This window comes from Erithacus rubecula, assembly GCF_903797595.1.
Source record: "Erithacus rubecula genome assembly, chromosome: Z".
NCBI classification, from domain to species: domain Eukaryota; kingdom Metazoa; phylum Chordata; class Aves; order Passeriformes; family Muscicapidae; genus Erithacus; species Erithacus rubecula.
In genome coordinates this window covers 11685922-11703348 of record NC_136661.1, presented here as the reverse complement: position 1 = coordinate 11703348, position 17427 = coordinate 11685922, and the positions used below count along the sequence as shown (strand labels likewise).

At 39.7% G+C, this 17427-nt stretch overlaps 1 long non-coding RNA gene across 1 annotated transcript in view; it reads left to right on the top strand.

The window, feature by feature from the left end:
* The window catches only part of LOC306814136, a 36355-nt gene extending 21864 nt beyond the window's left edge, over positions 1–14491 (top strand). The window contains exons 3-4 of the long non-coding RNA XR_013777102.1: positions 6971–7223; positions 12719–14491. This is a non-coding gene — a long non-coding RNA (uncharacterized lncRNA). The remainder of the gene's footprint in view (positions 1–6970; positions 7224–12718) is intronic.
* The last annotated feature ends 2936 nt before the right edge of the window (positions 14492–17427 follow it).

Sequence of the window (17427 nt, the reverse complement as noted above, 5' to 3'; positions counted from 1 at the left end):
CATCTAATGGTAGATATAATTATTTGACATTGACAAGGTCACAATTGCCTGTCTGTTTTTAAAATATACTGCTATCAAATTTAAAAGATGTAAGAGGTCAAGTGTACCATTTTAGGAAATACAAGGTTAAGGGAAGAACCAGAGAAGGGGATTTAGCTGCATGCTCCTTAGGTAATGATATTCATAAATTATCCTTCAATTGACTCATGGAACAGGTGAGAAAGGACAATATTTGTTTGTTTATTTCTTACAACTGTCTTTCTCTACTGCATAGACTCCACAAGGTATAATCCAGATTCAAGTAGAGGAACTTGTCATGCTTCTGATGGGACCAAGATTTTATAGACCCAGGAACCTCCTGGTTACTGGGAGCAAAGTTTAGAGATTTCTCACTGGGAAAGTGTCAGCTGCGGAAATCTTTTTGCCTTGACACCTTGAAGTTTGGTTTGAACCATTATTAGACAACAACACCCATGTCATATTTCAAATGCAGAACTCATCTAGTCTCTTACCATAGGGAATTAAAGCAGTTACAAAAACAGGAAGGCACCAAGTCAGACTGGAGCAGGGAACTAAAAACTTATTCCTTTACATTTTCCACTTTGAAGTGTGAAATTGGAAGCTTAAAACCTGTCTGTAGATATATTTCCTTTGAATTAGATAAAAATTTAATGTGTTTTTCATTGAGTCTCACACAACATGGCTTCCAACAGAAGATTTACAGGACTTTATCTGTGATCTTTTATTTTGGTTTATTGGTATAAAGATTCAAAATCATCCATGCAGTTTACATTTCCTCTGTTCTGCAGAAAATTCAAGTAATGAACAAGGAAACCATGTAGCTTTACTTGTGGATGGATTAGGCCATAGGGGGAAAAAAATTGTTCCCTTTTCAGACACATCTTTTATTAGTCTGATCAGCTGAGCAATAATCCTGCCCTCTGCAATATGACTTAAACAACTTTTCATTGAGCTTGCTAGTATGTTGTATAGCTGTCTGTCTGGATCTCTGCTGAGAGACTGATGGCTCAGATGGAGACTGCTGGACTGCCCAGCCATGCCCATTAGGGTCAGGCTGCTGGGCAGTCAGACAGCTTCTAGCAAACCTGTGAGCCCAGCCTGGTCTTCAGTGGTGCCTTGAATCCATTCCCACTAGTGATGGACATCAGATCTTTATAAAACAATAGCTGTTCTCAGAAAAATGCTGATCACAGAGCCTGCATTGATTTGTTTGAGGTGCACTGTGTGCTCACAGTTGAGTGGGAACAAGCTGTCAGACCACAATAAGCAAAATAATCAGCAGGACACAGTTTAGACACTTTCAAAAGACCCTCTTCCAAAGCATATGGCCCTTCTTTTTCATTAGCATCCTTCAACTGAAACAGCTAAGCAAAAAATAATATTAAAAATCACGTTACAACGGGTCAAAAAAAACCAAAAAAAAACCTATTTTAAAAAAAATCTACACTCAAACCAGACAGTAAGCAGTTTTACCAATAAAAGATAAATATATGTGAGTTCTGCAATGTTACAAAATTACCATTGATTTTACATGAAAGGTTTTCAGGTACTTTGCTAATGATCATCCACAGAAAATCCTGTGACCAAGAGTTGTAGATGTATCTCTCAGTGAAAAAGTTGCTTTGTCCTGAAGTCTTGCATTGTTTCTCTGCATAACAAAATTTCAGAGTGTGAAATTACCAAAACTGTTGATATCTGTAGTCTCATAAAGTGGGCACAGCTTCTCTTAGGAACACTGCCTTGAACTAAAAATGTCTCCATGAGTACAACAAGGACTTGTGACAGCAGCTCTTTCCTTTTCCTTCAAACATCTTGAGACTCCTTTACATAACAAACACGTTTCACATAGGCAAAGCAATCTGCTATGTATTGGCTTCTATTTTTCTGTAACAATAACCAAAAGAGCTGCATGAAGCAAAAGAAGGAATTGTTCTGGCTTTGTCTTGTTCTAAACAGATATAAAAAACATCACCATGAAAATCATCCCTCAGTGGCTGATAAAAATAGAACTGCAATTTATGCTCCCAAATACTACCTTTATCTTAAGGCTCTTAAGGAGCATTTTCAGTAATAATGGCTGATTTAGATGGATTCCCAGGGTGCTGGATCATTGCCAATGACATTAATGGTTTAAGGCTCCCTGAATTTTGATTGATTGCTGTAATCTGCAGAAACTATTTCAGGACATAGATTTATTGTTATTAAGCCTATAAAATGGTGTCAGGGTCAAAGCAAGTTGATGATTTGTGTTGTGATGCAAACATAGCACAGGAGAAGATGAAATCTTTTAATAAACGTGAAATTTGTGAGAGAACAATGTTTCATCTTCTTTGAAGAATCCATAGCCAACCAATACAGATTGCAGCAGCAGGGAGAGTGTATTTAGGCTAAGGCTGCATTGCAAAAATTATTCTTCCACAGTATGCTGATTCCATTGAGTGCTTTTCCACACAGAGATTGAGATATTTCACTTGTTTTATAAAACTAAATGTTCACACCTCCCCTTCCTCATTCTTTGTTTACATAATCTGATATGACATTCTGTATTTCATTAAATATTGTGGTCCTAAATCCATCTAATACCATGCAACATTTCAAGGATGGTGAAATTTTTCCCCTGTAGGACTCATAGATAGATAAAAGGGAGACGAACTATAGTCTAACTCCTCCAGAACATAATGGAAAAGGCCATAACTAAATCACTGCATTTTTTTCTGTTAAAATGGGTGCTCATAAGCAGAATCAGAGCAGATTATTTCTTGTAAAAAAGAGAAACAGGACTATAACAAAGAAATTCTCAGCATTGCGTGATGCAAAAATATCCTCATTTGCTTTTCCCCTTGGGACTAGATTACAAAAAAAGTTGTCAGATCGAGGACTAGTAGTACAGCCAAGAAGAATGAAACAACCTCTCTCAAAAATTAGGTGTCACGTGGTTGTTTTGCAGTAGCCCAGCCTGCATGCTGATCAGTTAATGGCTCTTTATGTAACTGAATAACTTCAGGCAAAGTTTATTTTTGCAGTTGACAGGATAGCTGCTGAAACCCTGAGAAGTCCACAAAATCTGATAATTGATTTATTCTGCGGGTTCCGGGTTCTTGTCAACTAATGACTCAGATGAGACATTACCCATAACCTCCAAAAATCATGATGTTTATTTCAGGCTGGCACTGTTTAACTTCATTTTGTCCTATTGTGTATAAAACCATTGTCATCTCACTAATAACTTACTATATCATTATTGTGAACACAATCCATTATCACCAACAAGATGCAAAACCAGAATTATAAAGCCATCTTTATCCCTGCAAGTTTACAGTAGTAACTTAAGAAGCAGAAAGAACTAAAGAAATATGATTCAGGAAAAAACAAAGTGCTTGGTCTTTATAGTTTCATGGTAGATTGTGAGGTGTTGCAAATATTTGTAACTTCTATGTTTTCTGTCATAATACAGTGTTCACTAGACTGGAGGCAGGATATTCAAGCTGAGGGAGAGAAGAGGAGTATGCAGGGCAATATGCACAGTCTGCCACAATGGGATGTAGATGTGACCAAAAGCCAGTACCTGCACAGCACATAAGCAACTACCCAAAAGAAAAGCAGGGCCAGCACACAGAGTTTAATAAATGATCACATTAGAAGGCTTCAAAGACTTTCCTATTCCTGGAATTGTAGCTGCTGAATAAGAAACCCTGGAAGATTAAACTCTATTTGATAATGAGGATGACAAATGACGAGGGGAAAGAGGAAAGGAAGGGTACTCGTGTGGGGAGGACTGAAAGGAACCTTTGCACTGGTTCCTGTGGTTGAGAAGTAACAAGAAATGTAAACCTCTGGAAAATGGTCATATCTCAATCCCTGTTCACTAAAAAAAGTTATAAAAAATTGACCATTTTATGAATATGTAAAGTTGTTTTTTAAATTTGAAATTATAAAAATCCTTCCAAAACAAAATTTTTCCCAGTTTTTACTGGGAATTGTTAGTCTATTGTCTATTGCATCACCTGTAGCAGTCTTTTTAGAGTGTGTTTTTCATGCTCAAAAAAAAAATTTAAAAAGTTTAAAATTTAAAAAATTTAAATTGCTTCATCCATAGGCAATGAATACTTTTTTGGGCCAAGCCCTATATACAAGGTGCTGAATTCCTTCAGTATACTGTAATATCGCTGGAGTCAGGCTGAAGCCCTGGTAGCATAGTGCTCAGGAATACATGAAGATGACAAGCAGTCTGTCTATAACAGTTCAGTCCTGCATCTTTGGTCACTTTTGAGAGTTATGTCCATAAAAATTTCAGTGGAATGAAGATGTAACACTACCAGGGATCTCTTTAGTGAGGATGCCCCCAGAAAATGCTGTCAGTCCTATGATCACTGCTGAAAATGTGTGGAGAAGATGTGCTAGCCAAGGCTGGAGAGCTGAGGGAACAGCTCTTGTTCCTTTCACAGAGAATCTGAGCAAGAATTTGGATATGCTTGCTCAGTGAGAGCAAGTAAGATGTCCACATTTTTCTTCAGAATAAGAAAAAACTCAATTATCCAATGCAGACAGTAATGCAAAATAGTTCTATAATTAGGATTAATTAGAAGGAATAAACACTCTGTGTCAAAATAAAACTGGACAATATAATCATTTAGTGGTTTTGCCCTATTCCCATATTCTTTATTGTTTCTGGCTATCTCTTTCTGTTCTCAGCATGCTCAACTTTCAGTACTCTGCAGTAAATGCTATAACTCTTTCCTAGCTATTTACTGTGTTAGTTTCTAAGAAGGAGCTAGGCTCTGCATAGAATAGGAGAAAGGATCAAAAGAGGCCCCTTTGCTTTTCTCAGGGTTTGTAGTTTATTTCATGGTGGTCCCAGGGCACAAGAGGAAGAGGTCTCAGATAATGGTCTTTTATAGAAAAGGGTCAGGGAGGGGAATTTGGCTTTCTGCCAATGGGGGAAGGGGGGAAGGGTTAAACCATGGGACATTTACAGGTGTGTTAGGACAAACCATTCTTTATACCTCCTGGTATTGGGTTACAACAGTACTCTTTGACGGATTTTTGGGGCAGTGTAAGGAGAGGCCTTGGCGTCTTTTCCAAACTTAATAATTCCATGATTCTTGGTATTGGCTGAAAGACAATTGAGAAATTTTTTCATGTAAAGTTGAGTCCTGCATCAGGCAGTCTTTCCAAAACAGAGATGTCATGTTAGGGGCCATACTACAGACCAAGAAGTTGGATGCAGCAATGGCTCAGAGGCCAAGGACATTTGTACAGACAACAACAATGGCTGAGGGACTTGGGGCACAGACATCCATCAAAGCATGTGGAAACACGTGAGGTCTCTTTAGGAACTGCACATAATCAGTTCACAGGACAGGTATAGTCACTGATCAGCCAGGTGGACAAGCTTAATTTGAAAATTGCTTGTAGACCAAGATAAAGGTGTTAGGTAGGGAGAAGCTGATCCAATGTATCACTAACCTGAGCCCAAGACTATGCTGTCTTTTAATGGGCTCCTTCATAAGTTGCTTTTAACAGCAAAAAGTAAAGAGGCAGAGGTTTGGACACAAGTGTGAAAAGCACAGTAAATAATCTAGTGTAATCAGAGTGTAGAAAGGTAAGCAAGTTGATAGATCATTTTTTCTGTAAAAATGTTTTAAAATAATTACTTCTTATGCAAATGGTAGAGTGTGAGCACTATAAAAGTATTTGGAAGTCTAAGCTTGATTTTTGGCATGGTTTTCTAAAGTAATGAAGATTATGTTGTTAGTCTGCTGTCTCTTCAGCATGTTTTGAGTAGATTGGTTGATTTCTACCACCTTTAGAAAGGCAGAGAGCTAGATGTGAGCTGATTTTGTGTTTGGGCTTTTTCAGTCAAGACCTTTATTATACTAGAAGTGGTTTTCATTCCTTTAACAAAGAAAGAAACAGATATATACATCTAAGAGAGTCTGTAGTTCTCTAGTTATGCTTGTTTAGAGCTATATGCATATATAAAATATTGAGCTTTAAACTATCTTGAAACTGCAACCTACGTTTATAATTACAGCTATATAACTATACAATTTTTTTATAAATAAATTTAAACATCAGCTTGGTCTGATAAATGCTAAAACATTTCAACAGGCTCAAGGTAGCTGAAAGACTAGATGGAGCTTTCTAGAATGTTGTGTCTTCTCTTTCTGTGTTCTCCGGTGCTATGCTGAAGATTTGCAGACCTTATCTGTGTTTTCCACTCACTTTTTATCATGTTATGAGGGCAGAATAATTTCTGCATCTGAACAAGCAAAACATCAACTGATTAAATCCCCTCACTTTGCTGTTAGTTCACCTCACTGCATTACAGCCAGAAGAAGGGATTCGCTTACAGTGGCAGATAGTCTTGGTAGCAGAGGGTGGAACAGACACCAGATCTGTTGAGTCACAACCCAGATAAATAGCCATTTTGGTAATCTAGCTCAATGCAAAAACTGTACAGCATTGCTGATAAGATTACTGATGAATGTTTGGGAGCAAAAGGTAGTATTTGAAAAACTGAACAGCATTTCCGAGGTTACATTCCTGAGCTCATAAGCAGAAAAGTCAAAGTAATGGGGCTGCAGTTATATCCCTTTAAGAAGATGGCTCCATACCCACATTCACCCTAGTCTGTGATTTCTAAGCAAGTGCCACCTCCCAGCAGGACCACCCCACACTGCCCTACATCAGCCTGGAGGCACTGCACCATAGAGGGATCAGACCTGAGCTGGTGTCAGGAACAAAGGGACAGGGCTGAAAACAGCTCCTGGGATCCAGGGGTGTGCAGGGCTCTCTCTGTAAGCAGCCAACTCCCTCCTCAAAAGACCCAAAGGATTTCCTGGAAAAAAGCCACATGACTTCCAAAAAAAGAGTCAAGCAAAAACACCTTCAACTTTACCATACCTCGCTGTATGCCTTCTTTGGTGTTTTGGTAGACTAATTTCAGGTCATTGGAAGAAAGCCAGAACTTATGTCTGAGAATTTTCTGAGAAAGAGACCTGTTACAGGTTCCCAGAACCATGTGCAAGGCACAAATGTACAAATGCAGAGTGACCTAGTGGGCCAAGAGCAGCCTCACTCTGCAGCACAGAACCCACTGCAGGACACCCCTTCCCCACAGGAATGGACTTTTGAGCTGTCCATGCAGAGAAGTTCATGCTCTCCTAAAACAGCAGAGACATCACCATCTAGGTCTGAAGGTAAGTACTGCACCTGAGTATTAACCAAGAGTAAGGGAAAAGAAAGCCCCTAAAGGTGAACATCAGCCTTCCTCTCTGCAGTACTGGACTCCCTGCACTTTCCTCCTAAGGCAGCTGGGGCACAAGTGACTGCAAAACCACTGCTGGCACAGGAAACAAGAAGTATTTAACTCAAATATGAGCACAGAGCAAGGACTGGGGAGACTGAGAAGCAGAGGTGCTATCATCAGTCACCCACCCTCATCTCTCATACATGAAGAATCTTTGCTACCAGACCTAAAATATTCTGGTAAGCAACTAAAAAATCATAGCACGGGTGGTGGTGGGAACTACATATTCAATTCTGCAGTCAGTGTGGGGTACAGCAACAAAGGAAGCCAATGTACAGGAGAACTGTGATAATGGAAGGAGGAAAAACATGAGCTGTGCCGGCTGAAAGAACACATGGAGAGCCTCGAGTACAAACTGGATCTGAAGAAGTGTTTTGGGGGGAGTTGTCCCTTACAGAGGTATAGGCAGGTCTAGCAAGCTAGAGGCAGATAGCCATGGCAATCAGACCAAGAGCAAAGTTTTGTCTTCCCTTACTCAGAAACAGCAGACTGCTCTGGGTAGCCTGGCTTCCAGGCAAAAGCTGTTTTGATTTGCTGCGATCTCACTTTGTAATAAAGCTAGATGGGGCAGAAAGCTAAGGAGTTTAAAGAGGAGATGAACTTTAATGCTGCACTTCTTTTTTTTTTTTTTTTCTTTTTTTTTCTTTTTCTTTTTCTTTTTCTTTTTCTTTTTCTTTTTCTTTTTCTTTTTCTTTTTCTTTTTCTTTTTTTTTTTCTTTTTCTTTTTCTTTTTTCTTTTTTCTTTTTTTTTTTTTTTTCTTTTTCTTTTTCTTTTTTTTCTTTTTTTCTTTTATTTTTTTTTTTTTTTTTTTTTTTTTTTTTAACTAGCCTTGTTCTGACTGTTTCCTAGCACTAAAAGCTGGACTTTCCCAGGACAGCTGTTCTCCTGTGCAGTATCTTAGGATAAATAAATCAGCCAGCAGTTCCCACTTTCCTTTGCTGGACTGAAATGACACGATCACTTAACAGCTTTCTACAGCTCAGATCAACCTTGCAAAAACAACCTTGCAAAAACATCTCAGCTTTGTCAGTAAAGATACATCTGTTTTGCTTGGTCTAAACTCAGAGTTTTCGGAGTAAAGAAGTTCAAGGAGAGTTGAACTGGCTCTATTCAGGCCAAAGTGAGACACAGACATTTAATTGTGCAGGTAAGCAATTGCTTATAAAGGGTCAGAACTAGTCATGTGGTTGTTTCAGAAGCACATTTGAATTATTTCTTTGTGTAATGTAATCTTTGTCAAATGCCCTTGGGCAGGAAGCCACTGTAATCAAGTTGACTAATTTACCTTGTCCCTTTATCAAAATGCCTTACCTAAGTAGCCAGTTCTACATTTACCTGTGAGGTCTGTGAAGAAATACAAAATGGGCTACAAAGATAAACAGATCTTTTAATCGTCCAGGTGGAAAGAGTAATTCATGGTTAATAACTTATCCAGTTAAATCAGCCTATTTGTCTGCTTCCAGAATATTCATAAGCAGACCACAGCTCTCCCTCACTTGCTCTGTTTGCATTTTCCCAATGAGTATGTTGCAAGACTGTACTCAGTGACCTGCTCCCTTCCTCCTCCTGCCAGCAGACTCTTCTTTGTAAGACCCTTAAATGGCTCTTCTTTCCCCAAGTGTCTCCATCTCATGTCCTCAGGAACTCTCCTTTTCTTACTGAAATGCTCAGTCTCCTTTTCTGAGTAATACTGGGTATTTTAACAAGAGACTTTGGAACCTGCTTCTGGTCTCAGGGCATTTTTTCCTCTATTTTCTTACTCCATAGAGAGGGCAGAAAAAAAGTATGAAGTTGCTGTGAAGCAGCTATAATGAGGAATTACAGCATCTTACAAAATTTTTGTTTAAGGCCAGCTGGTCTTCTTGCTCAGAGTCTTTCCTGAGAGTGAGCTCTGTGTAGTTGGGTAAAGTCCTAACAGCCCATGTTCCCCTCTTCCTTCTGTGTAAGAACACATGCTTTTCTGGAGAATTACCTCTTTTAGAGGGTTTTATTGGAGAACTCTTGACTGGTTTAACTTGCAAAAAGATGCTCACATGCAAACCTCTGAGCCCAAACAGACCTTCTCAACAGGCAGGACCATGCAGATATCAGAACTCATGCACATGCAGGGCCACCTCCATGCCAGGATGACATCAAACAGTTCTGGAAGTCTTTTTCTTCCTTTTTTCCTAATGTTAGTTTGATCTATTTAAAATATTACAGCTGTATATTACTGTATATTACTAACTGCTCTGGAAATCTTGTTGCGTCTGTAAATGACATAAAATAAACCAGTGTTTGAACCCATGATCACCAGTTTCTCCTCATCTCTCTGCCAAAAAAAGGGGAAAGTTGAATGCCTTTTGCACTGAAAGCCAAAATCTAGAGCCTGCTACCTCCCATGGATTGTTGATGGATGCACAAATTTTCTTCTGTGCATATTTCACCAACAGGAAAAATGCTGCTGTGTTCCCATTAAACTGTGGGATTAATCATCCAGAATGATTAATGTAATTCATTGAAGCATTTGTATCACCCCAGAAAGCAAAGAGAATTTTGTGGAATACGGCATATGAAATCAGTGCTTAACCCAGTGGAAACACAGAAGTGTACAGGTACTACAAAAGTGCATGAACCCACAAATAGATAGGCTTATTTCCAATATGTCTGGCACTTGTTTCAAGGCTGTTTTAAGGTGTTTGTCTGTGCCTAGTCCAATACATTTGTTCCACAAGGCCAACTTTGGTGCAACCAAGAACAAAGCTGAAGAGATTTATCAGTCTAAATGTTTAAAGTTGAAAGGAGCCCTTGTAGGGCATCTAGACCAGCCTCCCTACTCAGTTAGAGTCCCCTAAACCATGTTACTCAGGAGTGTGTCCAGAGAGTTTTGAGTATCTCCAGGGAAGGTGATTCTACAGCCTCCTTGGGCCACATGTTCCAGTGCTCAATCACACTCATATCTGTTCAGTAAAATTTATCATGATGTGAATGCTAAAGAAAAAACATTTGACTAGCTGCAGAAGATTTGTGTTGGTGAGTGATCCACCTTCAGATACCCATCAGATTTTAACTTTCCTCTTCCTTAAAATGCAGCCAACCTGAAACTGCAGTGAGAACTACCAGTGAGAACTGTTACATATATTTGGCATAATTGTCCTCTGTCCCATTGTATTGCATTTTTTCTGCTCTGTTTCCATGGAAATGGGAGAAAGAAGGTCAGGCATATGGTATACACAATTGTTTTAAAGGAGCTTGAAAGGCTTTATTATTCCCTGATCTAATTTTCATCTGAGAAAGGTGGTGGGAATAAAAGTCAGACACCCCACTTGTTGTTATTTTTGGTGGTATTTAATTTGAATCTGCATTCCCACAAAGCCAGGAAAGGCCACTTTGCTTCCTTCAGCACCTAGGAAGAAGATTGTTCTTGAGGGAAAATGATGTGATGAGATAGGCATCTCATGTAGCAATCTTTTCCTGATCATATTAATATAATCCTGTCATGTCACATCCATATGACATTACTATGTAGTGTCTGAAAGGCCCAGTCTCAAACAAGGGCATTCATACCTATGCAGTAAGAAGCCCAAACAGCCCATTTGTCCATTAGGAAATGTCCATCAGGAAGTGAGAGGACTGTTTGGACAAGGATATTTTGAGGCCAGCTGTAGTTACTCTTGAAAAGAATTTGAGATCCACCATTAGAAATTGCTCTAGATGGAATGCATTTGCCTTCTTGCTACTATTAAGCAGAAATAAGATATAGGTATTCAACTGCTCTCTTTTGATGATTTTCTCCTATTTTATTGTCATGCTGCTAGCTTTCATTTCCATGGAAACAGAGAGGCAGTTTTTAGCAGTCTGCAAGTTTTAGTTGCAAATGATACATGTAGATATTTAGCTTCTGGATGTCAGCTGATAGCTATATAATGAATGCACTATACAAGGAGAATGAGAAGAAGGGAAGGATGAACAAAAGAAGGAGATCCAGACATTTCAGAGGCCATGAGCACCCCTCCTTCTTAGAAAAAGTTCTGAACATTTTGTGTTTTCCTTCTGCTCTACTACCTTCGTTTTCCAGGACTGTGCTTGGACCTGGCCTCCTTTCTATAATTTCTGTTTCAGTAAGGTAATATTTCATTGCCATGGTGTCTGAGGGTCTCCTGTTCTGGAACCATGCTGCTGTGGCCCAGGAATGGTAATTCCCAGTTCAGTGCCCCATGGAGACTCTCCCTGCTGCTCCTACAGGAGGCACAAAAGGACAAGGTCATGGGCTGAGTGAGATATGAACAATTTACCGGAAACAGCAATGAGATAAGGAAACAATCAGTAACAGCAAAAATATTATTGACAAAGGCTAAAAGAAAATAAGTCGTTCACATGGACAAACATCCTCAATAATCGAAAATACTGGACACCTCCCTCCACCATGTTTTCTTGACTACAAGCAACTCCTTCTCTCTGGAAGTGAGAATTCCTCTCCCCTGCTCCTGGCAATGACATGAGATGGCACAGAATAACACCCCATTACAGTTACTGCAAAAAATATCCTGGCTGGAACCAGGACACTTGCAAACCTGAGCAAGAGACATTACCAAAGTGTGAAGGAAAAAAAACACAGGAAAGATGAAATTATTTGGGTGCTATTACACTCAGGATATTGGCAAAGACAAACCTGGACTTTATTCAGACCTTATTGCATAGCTCTCTCCTCTTACTAGGTTCACTGTGCCAGTGCTGAGGAAGACATGCCTTTTCCATTTCTTTCTTCAATTTTTCTGTGCTCCTTCTAAACCTGTGCTTTTCTTCCAGAAAATATCTTTCCTACTTGCATATTCATTTTGAGTTGTTCTACCACAGGCAGCTGTCTACAGACCACCTTTTCACTGTCTCTCCCACCTGCAGTAGAGCATTCCATCACTAGCCCTGCTCTGTTTCAACTAAACCTGGTGTGGAGGAGGCATCTATCTTCCCTCCTTCCAGTGTATGCTAAAACCTCACCCATCTGCCCAAGACACCCATAGTACTTCAGAGAGAAGTTTTGCTAATTAATTAATTGTATCTTGAAAACCCCTAATCAAACTGTTCCTCATCCTAAACGTAGTGAGAGGTTGCAATAACAGGGCAAATTTCTAACTGCCAACTCCTTATCAGTTATGAGTTACTTCACTTTTTAATTTCTCAGCCTGATAACACACAAGCTGTTCCACCTTTCTACTGAGTTCTATGATCAGTTACTCCCTTTGCTATTATGAGCCTTGGTTAGGAGCCACAAGTCTCCTAAGGACACCACAATTTCTGAATGAAATTTCATTATGGAATTACTGCATTTTAATTGCTTCATTTTAAAAAAGGTCTTCTATCTAAAAGATACAACATAGAATGTATGAATCTTTTACTGTTCACAGGCAGCAGGTGCATCACTTTATTGTCAGCTTGGCAAATTTTTTAATGAAGAAGGGTTTTGCCACTAGTTACTCTGGCTAACTTTAATTCACCAGCATTGCAGGAAGCCAAGTGCTGCAGGGACAGAGAACACAGCCTGAACACCAGACTCCTAAAGGAAGACTAAGGTAGTCTTTCTGATGATATTGAAAATGACTGTATTTGAGCCAAGCAGGAGGGAAGAATTGTGTTATGGAGATTTCATCCCTATGCTAAAGGCTTGTTCAGACTCAAGAGAAACAAGATATGACAATGCATTAACACAGCTGACTGGGCCCTCTACTAAAAGAGCACAGGAACGGTAGGACAAGGAGCATTAATATGAAATCACTCTCTATTGAAAAGTGTATTAAAGACTGTGTTTATGAGAAACAAATTTACTGACTGAATTCAGTGTGCTTGTTCAGCTTTTCTACTTCTCTCAAGACTTTCATTCTTTTGGGTAATCCAAATTTAATTTACAATTCAGGTTATTACCCCAACCTTTATTTTTTCATTGAACTCAACTTTTTCTTGATATCCCAGCTATATTTCCCTTGGTGCAGCTTGAGACTCTGTCCTCTTGTTCTGTCAGTTGCTGCCTGGAGAAAGATACCAACTCCTGCATGACTACAATCAGCTACAACTTTCAGTAATGGGATTATGAAGCAACTAGAGAAATATTTTGTTTTAAATCTTTTGACCACCAGATAAACCCCTGAGACTGAATCATAGTTTTGCAACATGTTAACATGCTAACATCTTAGCAGCTACCTATAGTATATTAAAAATATTTATTCTTGCTCATAGGATTTGATACTCATCTCATTCATAAGTTGTTCAGAAAAGACTGAAGGAGAAACTGTTGAAAAATGTTAGCTCTGATTAGCACCAAAATAACTGGAAGGGTGGGAACTTTGTGTGAAGACCAAATGGCATTAATAATAATACCTGAGTACAAATGATGAGCAAACAACATTGTGACATTCATGTACATCAAAAGGGTTTCCTCCTATAGCATCAGAAGACATTATAGTTCAGCAGGCTATCTCATCCAGACTGTTCAGAGTGTTTGCCTGAGCCAAACAGTGAGTGTTAGATGAACATTGGATCCATATGAAGAGCGGTGCATGCTGTGTTTAATGTGGAACAGAAACCCCAAAATGCATTCAATATCTTGCATCTGGAAGCAAACAAGCCAAAGCCATCCTATAGTACCAACTCACGAGAATTATTCTACTTGTGCCAACCACTGTTCACTGTCTCACCACGCTACAGACGTGCCACAGGGTGTCAAAGCAAAAGGTTCAGGGAAATGTAAATGACTTAATAGTTTTGGATGTGCCTAATGACTTCATTCCCCCAAAAAACTGAACCCAGAAGACAGTTTTAGAAAGCAAAAAGAGCTCCTGAATACAGTGATTATATTAAAAATGGCATTTTGTTTGACAGACAAGCTATTTCTCATTTAACCATATCTAATGGGTGGGACCCCTGCCCATTGCAGGGGATTTGGAATCAAATGATCGTTTAGATCCCTTCCAACACAAACTATTCTATGATTTGATTTCTTTTGTACTTCTTTGAAAGCCTTTTCTCTTATAGCTCCAAGAATAGAAGAGCCCACAGGAAATCGTAAGAAGGAAGAAAAACTTCCTCCGGGGAAGTTTTATTTTCTTGGGATGATTTTCCACCAAATATTCCAGTGTAAATAGATATGTCATTGTACTCCTTGAGCCTGGGGCCTCAACTAGTTTCATTTTCTTGTATACCTATATGAATAAAAACCATTATTTACAATTAAACTGTGTCCAAATATTTTCCTTCTTACAATGGGACAGGAAAGCAAAGCACAAAGAGGAGAGCATGTCCCAGAAACAAAGGAGTGAAGTTCTGGCCAGCTAATCCAAGGAAGTCAGCAGTGTCCCTGCAGCATTCCCCAGTTTCTTCTCTGTTGTGAAGTGCTCTGGTTCCCTGGTGCCATTTTATATGCAGATGCTTTCCTGACAGCCAGTCTGGATCTGTCTCTTCCAGTCCACTCTGTCTCCCCAGCCAGCATGCTCACTCCTCTTGCTTGCAGGGCAACTGGTAACAGAATAAGAAAAAATGCTGGATCTAGGAAATTATAAGAAATATTGGCCCAGAAAATAACAGAACCTACTATGAATCCCTCATCATCATATGTTTGATTCATTCTAGCTTTCTTTCACACATATCTCTGGTAATACTTCTTTTCTACTGCAATAACTATCTGAAATATTTCCTGGAGTTTTCCTAGCTTAAATATTTTAAAATTGATTCAACATCTTTCTACATGAAGAACTGGATCCCTGCATTATTTAAAACTTTCCTTGCTCTACTAATTTCTCTTTATTTCCTTATTTAGGTCATGAGTTTGGTATTTTTTTCTTTACTTCCTCTCACTTTCTTTGTATTAAATCTGACTCAAATTGGAAAGAAAGACAGCACCTATTCTGCTCTTTGTCCCTCTAAGGTTATCAAAGAATTTGGTTAGTCAAATCTTGGTCTTGTTAGGCACACTGGCTTGTGAGAGACTCTGGAAGCGCATATACAGGCAGTTAGGACTGATCACCCCTCACAAAACTATTTATCAAAAATATATCCACAAATATCTCCACAGAACTCATGGAATAAGTCCTTAGAGCATAAGAATAGATATAAAAATTACATGGTTTCAGAATTAAATAGAAGATTATTTTTTTTAGTGCCAGCACCAAGAAGGACAGAGAGTGGAACAATATTTCATAATCATACTTCACATTTTGTTAAACTCTTAAAATGGTGTCCTTAATGTCTACAAACATCAGGAAAAATGGCTTTATAATCTTCCCTGTGGTGAAGCAATTATGGCCTACTATTGAAAAAGCAACCTGTTTTCTTCATCCCAAGCAGATATCATCTGATGGTTCAGGACAGGAAGATGAATCACTTGTTCCTGCAATTAGTTTCTGACTTTGTGTGGCTGAGGAAAAATCATTTGACTTTTCCGCCATGTAATTCCCTCATCCGTATAAGAGAAATAAGAGAATTCCTCCAGTCTCTTCGGGGGCGTGGGTTTTTTTCCAAAATAATTTGTCCAAGTTTGGGACAAATTTTAGGAAAAAGACCTCCAAAGGGCCCCCTCCCCCCCTTACAAATCCTTCCTTCACCAAGCTTGGAAAGAATTTTCATCAGGGGAAAGTGGAAAAAACTTTTTATTAACAAAATACAAAAGAAACACTTCCCAGCACAGACCCAGATTGAGATGAACTCGGCAGATCTTCGCCGGGAAGGGCAGCAGAGCTTCTTTGGCAGACTTCCAGAGGTGATCTCCGAAGTTCAGATCCGTGTCCTCTGGAGCCGGTGCAAATCTTAGGGATGGGGGGGGGGGGGAAAGGGAGAGGGGCAGTTTAGGCAGCCGGGGGAAAAGCAGCTGAAGCAGCGGAGGGGAGGGGGGCAGCTGAAGCAGCAGCAAGCAGCAGCAGCGAGCAGCAGCGAGCAGCTAGCAGCGAAAAGCCCCAAAAGCCGAAAAACACCCGGCTAGATAAAACAGCCCGGGACAGGGGCCGGCAGCTCCATGGTGGGGGGTAGGGAGAGGAGATAGTCAAAACATAACCCATAACACTAGAGAACATGCAAATGCAAATTTTGTGAAGTGCATTGTGAGCAGCAGAATGGAGAGGTGCATTGCATGAATGTGATGATTCATTCATGCAATGCAAATACCTTACTACTACCTGACCACATTTGGCAGGACTTCAGGTCAGTCACTTCAAACCCCTGGTACCTGTAAATTCCTTTCACATGCTTACAAGAATGGGCCTTGCTTCTGGAGTTATGAGAAACAAACTCAACTTCAGTTGAATGCTACAGATCTATCTTTTTGTGTCTTTCACTTGCTCCTTTTATTTGGACACTGTCTTAGGAAAGGATAGAATGGTCAGCTATTCTGGATTGTGCACCCTGTTTACACAGAAGAACACACTGACCTCCAGACCCTACCTTTCTGCAGAACTGTACCTGTGTGTGGCTCACACTTCAAAAATGGCTAAAAGCTGGGGTTGAGTGCTCACAGGTTATTTTTGTCACAGTCAGTTATACTTGCAGTTGTGCATGGTCATGAAGATAAATTGGAGTTTATGCTTTGTGGCAAAGCAGAAAGCTTATGGGACTAGATTTTAAAAGAATTCTCGATGAATCAGTCACCTTCAGGGACAACACTGGCAGTTGCTGGCAGTGCATACCAAGCTGGATAGGAAGGAGGATGTCTGTCTTTGACATACATAATTAAGGTAGTAATTTTGGTGTAAAATAAGCAGAAGACAGATTAACGTAATTTACTGTTTGTGTGCTAAGGACTTGTCCTAACATCTCCTCTTGATTAAAAAGAGTACCTCTTCAAATAGATGAAGGCTTATCAAGTCCTGCAAATAATCACTCTGAGGTCTCCTTCATGGTAACATGGAGATTGAGGGAGAGATGGACCTCAGAGTCCTGCCTCTCCCTGTATGTGCATCTGGCTCTCACAGCAGCAGGTAGGGCACTGTTGGCACTGTTTGTTCAGCTCCTTTCCCCCATCAGTGCTGCAGCTTGCATCTAGCCCTACTGCCCCAGGTGCTCTAACTGTTTACCAGCAGTCAACAATTCTAGCTGTTATAGTTAGGAGTTATTACATGATCTGAAACAGCAAACC